The sequence below is a fragment of the Myotis myotis genome, unplaced genomic scaffold (genome assembly GCF_014108235.1).
Source record: "Myotis myotis isolate mMyoMyo1 unplaced genomic scaffold, mMyoMyo1.p scaffold_m19_p_2, whole genome shotgun sequence".
NCBI classification, from domain to species: Eukaryota; Metazoa; Chordata; class Mammalia; order Chiroptera; family Vespertilionidae; genus Myotis; species Myotis myotis.
In genome coordinates, this window is record NW_023416324.1 from 150,951,063 (window position 1) to 150,966,836 (window position 15,774).

Below are 15,774 nucleotides of genomic sequence, written 5' to 3' on the forward strand. Positions count from 1 at the left end.
AGTTGTCCCACCATAGATACAGCTGACTCTCACAGCCAATTGGCCTGGAGGTCAATTCCTCCCAGTAATACCTAGAACAATCAAGGCTTAACTACAACAAGACTGTGCACAAAGCCCACAAAAGGGTGCACCAAGAGTGTCCACCTCAGGTAATTGGGGAGGCTGAGCCACTGGGCCCTATAGGATCCCTAGCACACAAAGCCACTCTGCCAACACAGGGGAGCATAAAAAATGCAGAGACAAAGAAACAGGTCACAAATGACAGAAATGGAGGAAAGCAAATGACGGGATATAGAGTTCAAAAGCACACTTTGAAGGTTTTTCAAGAACTTTCTAGAAACCGCCGATAAATTTAGTAAAACCCTCAAAAAGTCTGGTGAGACCGCCGATAAATGTAGTGAGACCCCCAAGAAATCTAGTGAGACCCTCGAGGTTATGAAAAAGGGCCAATTAGAAATTAAGCATACACTGACTGAAATAAAGGATATTATGTAGAGTTCCAACAGCAGACTAGAGGATCGCAAGAATCAAGTCAAAGATTTGAAATACGAAGAAGCAAAAAACATCCAACCAGAAAAGTAAAATGAAAAAAGAATCCAAAAATACGAAGATAGTGTAAGGAGCCTCTGAGACAGCTTCAAGTGTACCAACATCCGAATTATAGGGGTGCCAGAAGAAGAGAGAGAGCAAGATATTGAAAACCTATTTGAAGAAAAAATGACAGAAAACTTCCCCTACCTGGTGAAAGAAATAGACTTATAAGTCCAGGAAGTGCAGAGAACCCCAAACAAAAGGAATCCAAAGAGGACCACACCAAGACACATCGTAATTAAAATGCCAAGAGCAAAAGACAAAGAGAGAATCTTAAAAGCAGCAAGAGAAAGAAAGTCAGTTACCTACAAGGGAGTAACCATACGACTGTCAGCTGATTTCTCAACAGAAACTTTGCAGGCCAGAAGGGAGTGGCAAGAAATATTCAAAGTGATGAATGCCAAGAACCTACAACCAAGATTACTTTATCCAGCAAACCTATCATTCAGAATTGAAAGTCAGATAAAGAGCTTCACAGATAAGGAAAAGCTAAAGGAGTTCATCACCACCAAACCAGTATTATATAAAATGCTGAAAGGTATACTTTAAGAAGAGGAAGAAGAAGAAGGTAAAGGTACAAATTATGAACAACAAATACACATCTATCAACAAGTGAATCTAAAAATCAAGTGAATAAATAATCTGATGAACAGAATGAACTGGTGATTATAATAGAATCAGGGGAATAGAAAGGGAGTGGACTGACTATTCTTGGGGGGGAAAGGGGTGTGGGGGATGCGGGAAGAGACTGGACAAAAATTGTGCACCTATGGATGAGGACAGTGGGGGGTGTGGTGAGGGCGGAGGGTGGGGTGGGAACTGAGTGGAGGGGAGCTATGAGGGGGAAAAAGAGGAACAACTGTAATAATCTGAACAATAAAGATTTAATTAAAAAAATAAAAAATAAAAGTTACATGCTGGATGAATAAGAAAAAAAAGAAATAATAAAGATCAGACTGCAAATGAGAGTCTAAAAATCAATACAAAAGATCAATAAAACTAAAAGCTGGTTCTTAGAAAAGATAAACAAGATTGATAAACCTTTAAACAGACTCATCAAGAAAAAAAGAGAGAGAACCCAAATAAATAAAATCAGAACTGAAACAGAAGTAATAACTGACATCTCAGAAATACAAAGATTACAAGAAAATATGACAAACAACTACATGCCAACAAATTGGACAATAGGAAGAAATGGATAAATTCCTAGAAACATACAATCTTCTCAAACTGAATCAAGAAGAAACAGAACAGACTGATTACCACTAATGAAATAAAACAATTAATAAAATTTAAAAAACTCCCAACAGAAGTCCTGGATCGGATGGCTTCCCTATGAATTTTACCAAACATTCTAAGAACTAACACCTATCCTTCTCAAACTATTCCAAAAAATTCCAGAGGAGGGAAGACTCCGAAACTCATTTTATGAGACCAGCGTCATCTTAATTCCAAAACCAGATAATAATACTACTAAGAAAGAAAATTATAGGCCAACATCCCTGATGAACATAAATGCAAAAATTCTGAACAAAATAATAGCAAACTGAATCCAGCAATACATTAAAAAGATCACACTCCATAATTAAGTGGGATTTATTCCTCTGATTCAAGGTTAATACCATATCTGCAAATCAATTAACTTGATACACCACATAAACAAAATGAAGGATTAAAATCGCATGATTATATCAATACTAGTAGATGCAGAAAAAGCATTTGACAAAATCCAGCACCCATTTATGATAAAACCTCTCAGCAAAGTGGAAATAGAGGGAACATATCTCTGCATAATAAAGGCCATATAAAACAAATCCACAGCCGTGCAGCCACTGTGGAGAACAGTATGGAGCTTCCTCAAAAAACTAAAAATGGAACTCCCATTTGACCCAGTGATCCCACTAGTAGGAATATATCCCAAGAAACCAGAAACGCCAATCAGAAAGGATATATGCACCCCTATGTTCATAGCAGCACAATTCACCATAGCTAAGATTTGGAAACAACCTAAGTGCCTATCAGCAGATGAGTGGATTAGAAAACTGTGGTACATATACACAATGGAATACTATGCTGCGGTAAAAAAAAAAAAAAAAAAAAAAAAAAGGAACTCTTGCCTTTTGCAATAGCATGGATGGAACTGGAGAGCATTATGCTAAGTGAAGTAAGCCAATCAGAGAAAGATAAATACCATATGATCTCACTCATTTGTGGATTATAGAGAACAACATAGACTGATGAAAAGGGACAGATCCAAAGACAGAGAAACAGCGATCAGGCTATCAATCCCCAGAAGGAAAGTAGGGGAGGGCGGGGGTAAGGGGAAGAGATCAACCGAAGGACTTGTACGCGTGCATATAAGCCAAACCAACGGACACGAACAACAGGGGGACGGGAGCATGAGTGTGCCGGGGCGGGGGGCGGAGTTCGGGGTTAATGGGGTGGATGAGGACACATTTGTAATACCTTAACTAATAAAAAAATAAATAAAGAAGGCATAAAAATAAAAAATAAAAACCCACAGCCAATATCATACTCAACAGGGATAATCTAAAAGTGTTTCTCTTAAGATCAGGAACAAGACAGGATGTCTGTTTTCACCACTCTTATTCAACATAGTAGTGGAAGTTTCAGCCACAGCAATCAGACAAGAAGAAATAAAAGCATCCAAATTGGAAAGGAAGACATAAAAATATCATTATTTACTGGTGACATGATACTGTATATGGAGAACACCAAAGATTACACCAAAAAAACTGCTAGAACTGATAAATGAAAATGCAAATTAAAACCACAATGAGAAATCACCTCACACCTGTAAGAATGGCTATCATCAATAAACCCACAAATGATAACTGTTGGTGAGGATGAGAGAAAAGGGAACCCTTGTGCACTGTTGGTAGGAATGCAGATTGGTGCAGTCACTATAGAAAACAGTATGGAAGTTCCTCAAAAAATTTAAAATGGAACTGCTGTATGACCTAGGAATTCCACTTCTGGTTACATAGCTGAAAAAACTCAAAACACTAATCCAAAAGAATAAATGCACTCCTGTGTTCATTGCAGCCATGGAAACAATCCAAGTGCCCATCAATAAACAAGTGAATAAAAAAGTGGTGGCACATATATACAATGGAGTATTACTTAGCCATAAAAAAAAGAGTGAAATCTTACCATTTTCAATAGCATGGATGGACCTAGAGGGTATTATGCTAAGTGAAGTAAGTCAGTCAGAGAAAGACAATTATCATATGATTTCACTTATATGTGGAATCTAAAAGACAAAAAAAACCAAACTAATGGAATTGAAACAGATTCATAGGCACAGAGAACAGACTGATAGTTGCCAGAGGAGAGTGGGCTTGTGAGTCTGGGTAAAAAAGGTGATGGGATTAAGAAATACAAATTGGTAGTTACAACAGAGTCATGGCCCTGCCCACGTGGCTTGGTTGATTGGGGCGTCATGTGGTCCCAAATACCAAAAGGTTGCAGGTTCAATCCCAAGTCAGAAGCAACCAGATATTTCTCTCTCACATCTATATTTCTCTCTCACTCTCTTCACTCTCTTTCTTCCTGTCTCTCTCTAAAATCAATAAAAAAACATATCCTCCAGTGAGAATTTTTTTAAAAAATACTCATGTGGGTGTAAACATGTGGAATAGTCAATAATATTGTGATAAATATGTATGGTGCCATGTAGGCACTGGAAATATTGGGGAGAACACTTTGTAAAATATATAATTGTCTAAACCTTATGCTGTACACCACATATTTGTATGCTGTACAAAATAATATTGGAAGTAAATTCTATTTCAAAAAAATAAACTTAATATGGTACATTAAAGGAGAAACCAAGATGGTAGCATAGGTAAACACCGGAGTTTGCTGCCTCGAACAACCACTTCAAAAATACAACTAAAAGACGGAACGGCTCGAAACCAAGATGGCGGCATAGGTTAACGCCGGAGATCGCTGCCTCAAACAACCACTTCAGAGATATAACTAAAGGACAGAACGGACATCACCCAGAACCACGGGAAGGCTGGCTGAGTGGAAATTCTACAACTAGGAGGAAAGAGAATATCATACCCAGACTCAGAGGAGGCGCAGTGCTGAAGTGAAATACTCAGATCCCCGGGGACCCGCCCCGCCCAAGCCCTGCACAGAACCATTTGCCGGATAGCCTCAGGCAAACGCTAGATTAGCACCGCCCTAGAGATCCAGCACAGAAGCCCTCCCACTACAGACACAGCAGACTCTCATAGCCAGTTAGCCTGGAGGTCAAATCACCCCGGTATTGCCGACATCAATCAAGGCTTAAAGGCAACAAGACTGCGGACAAAGACCACTAGGGGGTGCACCAAGAAAGCATAAAAAATGCGGAGACAAAGAAACAGGACAAAACTGTCAATGGAGGATATTGAGTTCAGAACCACACTTTTAAGGTCTCTTAAGAACTGTCTAGAAGCTGCCGATAAACTTAGTAAGGCCCTCGAAAAGACTGGTGAGACCGCCGATAAATGTAGTGAGATCCTCAAGAAATCTAATGAGACCCTCGATGTTGTGATAAAGAACCAACTAGAAATTAAGCATACACTGACTGAAATAAAGAATATTATACAGACACCCAACAGCAGACCAGAGGAGCGCAAGAATCAAGTCAAAGATTCGAAATGCGAAGAAGCAAAAAACACCCAACTGGAAAAGCAAAATGAAAAAACAATCCGAAAATATGAAGATAGTGTAAGGAGCCTCTGGGACAGCTTCAAGCGCACCAACATCAGAATTATAGGGGTGCCAGAGGATGAGAGAGAGCAAGATATTGAAAACCTATTTAAAGAAATAATGACAGAAAACTTCCCCCACCTGGTGAAAGAAATAGACCTACAGGTCCAGGAAGCGCAGAGAACCCCAAACAAAAGGAATCCAAAGAGGACCACACCAAGACACATCATAATTAAAATGCCAAGAGCAAAAGACAAAGAGAGAATCTTAAAAGCAGCAAGAGAAAGAAACCCAGTTACCTACAAGGGAATACCCATACGACTGTCAGCTGATTTCTCAACAGAAACTTTGCAGGCCAGAAGGGAATGGCAAGAAATATTCAAAGTGATGAATAGCAACAACCTACAACCAAGATTACTTTATCCAGCAAAGCTATCATTCAGAATTGAAGGTCAGATAAAGAGCTTCACAGATAAGGAAAAGCTAAAGGAGTTCATCACCACCAAACCAGTATTATATGAAATGCTGAAAGGTATCCTTTAAGAAGAGGAAGAAGAAAAAAAAGGTAAAGATACAAATTATGAACAACAAATATGCATCTATCAACAAGTGAATCTAAGAATCAAGTGAATAAATAATCTGGTGATCACAATAGAATCAGGGACATAGAAAGGGAATGGACTGACTATTCTTGGGGGGGAAAGGGGTGTGGGAGATGCGGGAAGAGACTGGACAAAAATCGTGCACCTATGGAAGAGGACAGTGGGTGGGGAGTGAGGGCGGAGGGTGGGGCGGGAGCTGGGAGGAGGGGAGTTATGGGGGGGAAAAAAAGAGGAACAAATGTAATAATCTGAACAATAAAGATTTAATTAAAAAAAAAAAAAAAAAAGACGGAACGGACATCATCCAGAACCACAGGAAGGCTGGCTGAGTAGAAATTCTACAACTAGAAGGAAAGAGAAAAGCACACTGAGAGCCAGAGGAGCTGCGGAAGTAAAGAGCAGAGGTACGGAGGCTCGCGTGAGCGGCGCGGAAAGGGGCTGCGCGGAAAGGGGCTGGCACCTGAGGACACGGCTGTCTTTTTGAATCGGGAGGGAGTCACAAGCTCCCGACTGCTCTGAACTCCGGTTCCGGGAAGTCTCTGGGAACCCAGGACTCATACAGGGAGAAACTGGACTGTCTGGCAGCAGGCAGAACTCTGAACTTGAGGGCGGCTTTCCCTCAGCGGTGCTTGCAGCAATTATCGGGACACTGAGATGTGCGGCCCCTTAGGGCAGGGCTGAGGATCAGCCATAGCTGCTTGCTCCACCCTGTTGATTCCCTGAGACCCCGCCCCACCCAAGCTGCGGCAGAGGCTTTTGCATATGAATGCCCTGGCCCTTTGCAACCTGAAAATTACCTAACAAATTGCAGCTGGGACAGACAGACCCAGAACTTCCAAGAGAAGGCCCAAGGCCCCACAGCAGCTTGCATTGCTTCACAGCTGGGCCTCATCAGGGCACCTCCAAACTCCAAAAAAGGAAGGGGAATCTGCAGATCTCTTCGTAGCTCCTGCTGGGTAACCTCGGGCATAGGCTAAATTAGCACCTCCTTAGATCCAAGAGCCAGTGTACCCAGTTGTCAGAGGGGGACCATCCGGATTACAACTCCTCAGATCCATAAGGGACACACTCAGGGCGCAGACTCAATGAGCACCAAAGCCCCACTGAAGCAAGTCTTGCCCCAGAAGGGTGTCTTCAGCACAGAAGTTCTCCCACTGCAGACACAGCTGATTCTCACTGGCAATTGGCCTGGAGGTCAATTCCTCCCAGTGATCCTACAACAATCAAGGCATAACTACAACAAGACAGTGCACAAAGCCCTCAAGGGGGTGCACCAAGAGTGTCCACCTCAGGTAACTGGGGAAGCTGAGCCACTGGGCCTTACAGGACACCTAGCACACAAAACCACTCTACCAACACAGGGAAGCATAAAAAATGCGGAGACAAAGAAACAGGTCACAAATGACAGAAATGGAGGAAAGCAAATGACTGGATATAGAGTTCAAAACCACATTTATAAGGTTTTTCAAGAATTTTATGGAAACCGCCGATAAATTTAGTGAGACCCTGGAGGATATGAAAAAAGACCAACTAGAAATTAAGCATACACTGACTGAAATAAAGAATAATATACAGAGATCCAACAGCAGACAAGAGGATCCCAAGAATCAAGTCAAAGATTTGAAATACAAAGAAACAAAAAATACCCAACCGAAAAAGAAAAAAGAAAAAAGATTCCAAAAATATGAAGATAGTGTAAGGAGCCTCTGGGACAACTTCAAGCATACCAACATCAGAATTATAGGGGTATCAGAAGAAGAGAGAGGGCAAGATATTGAAAACCTATTTGAAGAAATAATGACAGAAAACTTCCCCTACCTGGTGAAAGAAATAGACTTACAAGTCCAGGAAGCTCAGAGAACCCCAAACAAAAGGAATCCAAAGAGGACCACACCAAGACACATCATAATTAAAATGCCAAGAGCAAAAGACAAAGAGAGAATCTTAAAAGCAGCAAGAGAAAGAAACTCAGTTACCTGCAAGGGAATACCCATACGACTGTCAGCTGATTTCTCAACAGAAACTTTGCAAGCCAGAAGGGAGTGGCAAGAAATATTCAAAGTGATGAATACCAAGAACCTACAACCAAGACTACTTTATCCAGCAAAGCTATCATTCAGAAGTGAAGGCCAGATAAAGAGCTTCACAGATAAGGAAAAGCTAAAGGAGTTCATCACCACCAAACCAGCATTATATGAAATGCTGAAAGGTATTCTTTAAGAAGAGGAAGAAGAAAAAGGAACTCTTACCATTTGCCATAGCATGGATGGAACTGGAGAGTGAATAAATACCACAAGATCTCACTCATTTGTGGAATATAATGAACAATATAAACTGATGAACAAGGACTGATCCAGAGACAGAGAGGCATTGATTGGACTGTCAGGCCTTGGAGGGAAGGTAGGGGAGGGTATGGGTAAGGGGGAAAGATCAACCGAAGGACTTATATGCAAGCATATAGGCCTAACCAATGGACACGGACAACAGGGGCGGGGGGGTGAGGGCATGAGCGGGGGGGGGGGGGGGTGGTAGGGGGTAACGTGGGGATAAGGACACATATGTAATATCTTAATCAATAAAAACTATATTTTTTAAAAAAAACAACAAAAAACCAAATACACATCTATCAACAAGTGAATCTGAAAATCAAGTGAATAATCTGATGAACAGAATGAACTGGTGATTATAATAGAATCAGGAGCATAGAAAGGGAGTGGACTGACTAATCTTGTGGAGGAAAGGAGTGAAGAGACTGGACAAAAATCGTGCACCTATGGATAAGGACAGTGGGTGGGGAGTGAGGGAGGAGGGTGGGGTGGGAACTGGGTGGAGGGGAGTTATGGGGGGTAAAAAGAGGAACAAATGTAATAATCTGAACAATAAAGATTTAATTAATTAAAAAAAAAAACCTGTAAGCCCAAACAACAGACCATATAGGACAATATATATATATGGTACATTAAAAACTAAAGAGGAATATCCAGTCTGAGATCAGAGAATTCAAGTAATCTTCTCAGCCACAATGTTCACTCTGTGATTAGTAATGATTTTGTCTGTAAATTTGACCTTCCCTGAGGACTCTTCTGCTGTCTCAAAAATTTTTCTTCAAAGAGTTTGAAGGTGAAGATGTTTGCAGATGTTTTGACTCATTTAGAAAGCAGTTTCCTTAAGGTAATATTTATATCTGTCAAATACTCACTTAAATTATAAATGGTACCAGTCTGGCAATAAATAACACTCCAGAAATAAATAGCTGCAAACTGTCAGATAATAACTCTAGCAATCATAACAATAATTTTCTAGTGCTTTTCCATCTTCAGAACGTTAGTTAAGGAGGTCTCAGAATAGCTCTAGGGGAGACTTGCCTGCAGCAATCACTCGGCATATAAATAAAATCTAGGGAGTGGATCCTGACCTCTGCCTCAAACCATAAAACAATTCTTTTTCCTTCTTTGACCCCTTCATGGGAGAAATAGTATAAGCAGGAGATAGAAGAAGACAGGAAAGATAAAGAGGAGAAAATAAATCACCCACAGAAGACTCAGCAGAGTCTTGCTCTCTCCCAGAAACCACACCTGGAGAGGCTTAAAGATTTAGGGACTTCAGTGGGACAGAGAGATCAATGAAAAACAGAAACTCTGAAGAGACAGAAGATGGTTAGTTCTTGGAGTGAGAGTCAAGTGGCAGCCCACAATTTAAGAGGTCATGGGTGGGAACTAGATTGGGTGAGAGCTTTCTCATTTTACTTTTTTTGCCTTCTTCAAGTCTGGCCTAGGTGGATGCTACCTGCCCTGCCTCATCAGGGCTCCCTTGGGACAACATCTGTGGAGACTGGCTGGAGTGCAGCAGGATAACTGCTGTGGGTTGACTTGCTGACTCTAAGCATTCTCTCCTTCCCCACTGCCCCCTTCACAAGGTGGGGCCAGCAGATTACAGTGGAAGCCCGAAGGGGGGATGGTGTAAAGATATGAGGCCCTCTATCCTGAAGGGGGTTCCATTTTAATCTTACTACCTTGAACTCTCCTCACATTGAGCCCCTCCCCATGGGGCTTCTCAGTGCTACCCCAGATAGCTGATGCCCTACATGGGGCTTCTCAGTGCTACCCCAGATAGCTGATGCCCCAGGAACTCACAGGAGAAATAACAGATCCGCAGAAGGAACTTACATGAGAGACATCAAACTGAACGACCTTTACAAGATGCAGCAGAATTAATAAATAGAAAGAATAAGCCTTTAAAATGAGCAAAGAGAGTGTCCTCAAAAAGATATGGATAAAAGGGGATTGTTCCAATGAAGCAGGTTACAGTTATAGAGATGAGCTATAGGAAATCCCAGATTTTGAAAATAATATTGTTTATGTAAAGACCTCAGCAGATGGTTGAACATTAGCATGAACAATGGATTAAGGAACTTGAGAATCAGGTTGAAGATCTACCTAAAAAGATGTAGAAAAGAAACAACAACAAAAAAGAAATTGGGAGGGCCTAAAGAGAAGTGTTGACAGCTACATAATGTGGGTCCCACAAGAAGAAAACAAATGGAGAGAGAGAAAAAACATTGTAGAAATAATGTTGAAGAATTCAGAGCAGCCGCTTCCCTGACATCCTGGGGTGTTTTCTAGTACTCAATGAAAACTACAAACATAGCTGGACTATCTCCTCTCATATAGAAATAGTAGATTTTGGAGTGTATGTAGTACGTGTTCAATACAGGCTTGATTTTGAATATATCACAGATAAAATCCTGAAGGAGATTTTATCAAAACAAATACATGGAACAATGAACAAATATTTCAAATCATGAAAATATGATGTCATTGAGTGCTAAAATGGATTGTACAGCCCATATGTTTTATGAGTATAGAGTGGTAAGATCAGGGTGACATGTCTTCAGGACATACCTGATTGGACATCAGTTCTTATGAAAACTAAGACAGCATTTCCCAAAGTGTGTTCCGTGGAACACTTGTTCTGTTAGGATAGTCTTGGTGTTACATGTAAAGGGGTTCCATGTGAAATAAAACTTGACCAGATTTTGGCTGCCCAACATCTGAATCCCATTCCTCTATGTTTGGGGGAATTCCCTATTTCATGAGTCTCCACTGGAGGTAGAGCCACTTCTACTATAAAGCAAAGAGGCGTCTGTTTTCATATCTTCTCCCCACCCCTAACTTCAGGCATAGGCAGTGGTCTCACCACTGCCAATCACAGCTGCTTTCCCGAGGCATTGACTGGGGACCCCATGATGCAGAGAGCTGCTGTTCAACAGCAACGGAGGCAACATTGGGTTTCCAGGAATGGTCATGGCAATGGGGTGGTGGCACTTAAAATCTTCCAGTGGCTTTCTATTGCCCTTAGGGTAAACGCCAACCTCCCCAGAGTGACTTGTAAGACTCTTCAAGACTGTAATGGCCCTTCATGCACCTTGTACTGCAGACTGATTTTCTCCTAATCCTTCACATTTCCTCAGCCTTCTGTTTCTCCCTTATTCTCTTCTCTCCCTCCTTCCTTAGGTCTACTACACTGTTCCCTTTATTTGGATATTTCTCTTTCTATGTCCCACTTTGTGTGTGTGTGTGTTAATTCCTTCTTATCCTTTAGGTAAATATTTCTCCTGAGAGCCTATGCCCTTCACTTCCACTGGAACTCGAATGTTAATGTGATGGCTTGTTTACTTGGCATTCAATGTACAAGCCTGTGACCTCAATAGGGCAGTGACTATGTCTACACTGCTTTGTGACACATCTCCTGCACGCAGAACAATGCCTGGCACAGGCGGGGCGGTCAAATATTTGTTGACTGAACAAAGTTCATCCTAACGTAGCTAGAATTGAGACTGGATATCATTATGTATTCCTGGCCTACCAATTATTACACCTCCCTTCAATATTTCCCATGTTTTTATTGGAATTAAAATATTCAATATAAAGTCTAAATCATAAACCCAAAGAGGAAAGCTTATATTAATATATTTGTGTCTCGGTATTGTTGTCATAATGAAATTGGTAAGATAAAGTCTTGTGCAAAGTATGCTTCTTAGAAAAGTGCTCTGAATACAAAATGCCGAGAATCTAAAAGTATAGTGAATAAATATCTCCCAAGGGGTAAACTGCTCCTTTTTTTTAAAAATAAGAATGTCATTTATTTTATTTTTTAATATATTTTTATTGATTTCAGAGAGGAAGGAAGAGGGAGAGAGAGAAAGAGAAACATCAATGATGAGAGAGAATCATTGACTGGGCATATGCCCTTGACCAGAATCAAACCTGGGACCCTTCAGTCCACAGGCCAACACTCTGTCCATTGAGCCAAACCAGCTAGGGCAAACTGCTCTTTTCAATGAGATGGATGAGCTGTTCAGAAAAGCTGGAAGCCAAGTTGTGGGAGGAAATTAATATCCTCTGTGAGATGGACAGAATAACCTTTTCCTTTGCTAGGGGCGATTGGGCCTCTAAGTGTGTCTCCATCCATGGCAAACCGTCAATACTGATTGATTGGTGAATGTGTGGGAGCGGACAGCTCCATGGCCTGGGTGGGACAGCTTTGCCTTCTGTTTCGCCTGGTGTTTTGCAGGTCACAAAACACTGTCACGCACAGACTGCGGAGGTGGATAGTCTGGGTGTTACTGTGCCCATTCTACAGTTGAGCAAACTGAGGCCCAGAAAGGGTAAATGATATCTCCGAGGTCATCCAGATAGTGATGTGAGTGCCAGAAACAAAATCCAGGCCTACATGTCTTTCTTCATTACAGCCTACGTTTACAAAGATGATTTTCCGAAGCTGAATCAGTTAGAAGTAATTTTAAACAGTCACATCAATAACTAGAGCAATTATTTTGATGCTTACCTGGTGGTGGTGGATTTGGGTGGTTTTTCTGTGTGTGTGTGTGTGTGTGTGTGTGTGTGCGTGCGTGCGTGCGTGCGTGCGTGTGTGTGTGTGTGTGTGTGTGTGTTAAATAAAAGAATAACCTGTGACTGTAGCAGCTCAGTCCCTGGAGTAGTTATGAAAAGCTTGGGATGGAATGCTTCATTGAATAGGACTCTCTAGCCTCTAATAAGAAAGGGATTCAGAACAGAAAGGGCACTTTGCTCAAGGGAAGCTGTTTTCATACAACAGACTGCCTTCACTCCAGGCAGGCCAGCCTCCACTCTGCATGAAGGGTCTTGACATGTGGGTACAAGTTGGAGATAAGCTGATGGTGAGGGAAAGGCACAGTCTTGGAGAATGACTTCATTGCTTAAAAATCCTGCAAATCTAATGTTAGGGGTTGATTTACATCCCTCCAAAATATATCAAGTTCTAACCCCTGGGACCTGGGACTGTGAAGTTATCCTATATAATAAAAGGGTAATATGCAAATTGTCTCCTCAACCAGGAGTTCGACCGGAGTTCAACCAGGGGGTGACTTCCTATAAGATATGCAGAAATCAAGGGATCTATGAAGAATTATCATCCCCAAAAGGTTACTGATTAGGGCCGATCAGGCTGGGCCGGCCAGGAGGAGGGGATGCTGGAGGTTGTCCGGCTGCTCCGGCCCGATTAGGGTGGGAGGCTGATCAGGGGTGGGGCCTGCTGGGGAGGAGGGGCCACAGGCGGTTGGTGGGCTATTGGTTGTTTGTTTTCTTATGAGCATAAAAGGTTGTTTATATATCCAAGGTACTGATATTTTGGTTTTTATATATGTAGAAATAACATCTCTTGTGGTTTGTCTCTTCCCTTCATGAATGGAGTTTATACATATAGCTTCACTGTGGGATAGTAGAAGTTTAAAGATTTCACAGTGGGATGGTAGGAGAAGCCCATATCCATAGAGGTGTTCAGTGGAGCCAGGGAGTCGAAACAGTGATGATAGCATGACCTGACCAAGTGTTTCATGGAGGCTGTGATCCAAGTAGCTTGGGTTGTAGTCATGATTCTTCCACAGCTGAGTATCTTGGGGAAAGTCATATCACCTCTTCGGTAAATGGAACCTGTGGACTAGATGACCTCCCCGAGCACTTTCCCCTGCACCAGGCAGGCGACGGCAGGACTTATGTGGACGTGCCCAACTTCACTTTAACTTGGGAAGTGACTGCCCAGCTTCTGTGTCGTTTCCCCTGACTCCTCCATGTGGGTAGCCACCTTGGCCTCCATGTGCCCTCAGTGCCTGCTCACATTGCTACTGTATTATCAGCACATTATACTGTCGGCGATAACACCATTTGTCTCTGTGACTAGCTCATGAGCTCCTCAAGGACAGTGTTAGAGAAACTTAAAACTGGTTCCACTGAAGTTTTCCCCTTCTGACATGTTTTCAAAGATTAAAAAGGGAGTCTCTAAGCTTAAGACCTTTCATAATCATGATCTATATAATATCAGAGATGAGAGCACTTAAATAATTCTTCTCCCTTAGCTGCACTACAATTCTGTGCTTGTAATAAACATAGGAAGAAAACAAGATCTATAATAAAAATGGTCTGTTGTCATGACAACAGGAAGACACCACAGAAGGAAAAATCTTGGCTCTGAAGAATGGTGTGATGCAAGGTATCGGGGCCCATTACGCGTGGCCCAATACCCTGTTCTTCATTTAGTTTTGTCTTTACACAGCCTACTTCACTGTACAGATGTAATCCAATTTTCTCGGTTGCACATTAGCTTCTGGTGCAGCAAAGCAAATTTTGAACAGGGCTCTTCATTCTTTCCTGGAGGTAGTGCATTATCTGTTCATCTTGAAAAGCTAACCAGTGTCTTCTATCTCCTACTTTAATATATGTATATTTGCAATTTATTATAATAGTATCTCTGAGTTTGTTTTTACAATTAGTAAGATCATTATTAAATAATAAAAAAGTAAGTGGGTTACGAGGGTCACCCCAGAAATAAGATTAGGGTGTGGAGATGAACAGTAGATTGGGGTAACCATGGCTGCGATATGCCTGTTCTGCTCTTCTCCCAGCAGACCTCCTCCTGCCAGCCCAGATTCAGTGCTGCCAGACACCAGCTTCCAGACATGGATGCGTTGCTGAAAAATGGGGCACCTGCACTAGATGATTAACTTGAAACAGAACTTACCAGAGTGTGGGCTCCAATCCATGTGCATCAGAACCCCCCAGCATGCTTATTGAAAATGTAGAGTTTAAAGTTCTGTTTTTGATCTGCTAAATCCGAAATGCTGGGGGTGAGCTTGAAAGATCCAAATGCTGAACAGCACACTAAAATTTGAGAATCACTGCCTTCCAGTAAAGTGTGAAAAAAAATGGAGGGAAATCCTTTCTGTCACTAAGTATCCAAGAAGGAAGGAGGAGGCTGAATTCTAGGTAAAGAAAAGGGAAGCAAACAAGCTAACGATGAAGCTTGCCTAGTTCACAGCTTTCCTTAGGTTTTCCACAGTTCCGACTGCTGTAGATTTAAGCCAGAATAAGTATGTGCTACAAATATGTGCTGTATAACACTGGTGGCTGTTTGTGTTATGAACCCCAACAGTGAGCCTGCTTCTAAGATAATTCATTCTGTCAGCCCTAAAGATGCCAAAGATGAAGTCTGCATCTTCCTAGAAGAGCCAAGTAGGTAAACTAGCAGTTAAAACACAGATGGTCCACAGGGAGATACCAGTTGACCCCCCACTAGGATGGTTACCATAAAGCAGACAGGCAATAGCAAGTGTTGGCAATGATGTGGGGAACTTGGAACTCTTATACATTGCTGGTAATGTAAATGGCTGGAGTGTGAAATGATGCACCTCTTTGGAAAACATTTTGGCAGTTCCTCAAAAAGTTAAACATAGTGTTACTATGTCATCCAGGAATTCTACTCCTAGGTATATACTCAGAGTAACTGAAGACATATGTTCACACAAAACTGTTGATAGCAACAT

The 15,774-nt window shown here is 41.7% G+C and overlaps 1 protein-coding gene across 2 annotated transcripts in view; it reads left to right on the top strand.

Annotated features, from left to right (window-relative positions):
* Positions 1-15,774, top strand: part of SIDT1 (SID1 transmembrane family member 1) — a 94,713-nt gene that overhangs the window by 17,013 nt on the left and 61,926 nt on the right. The window lies entirely within an intron of this gene.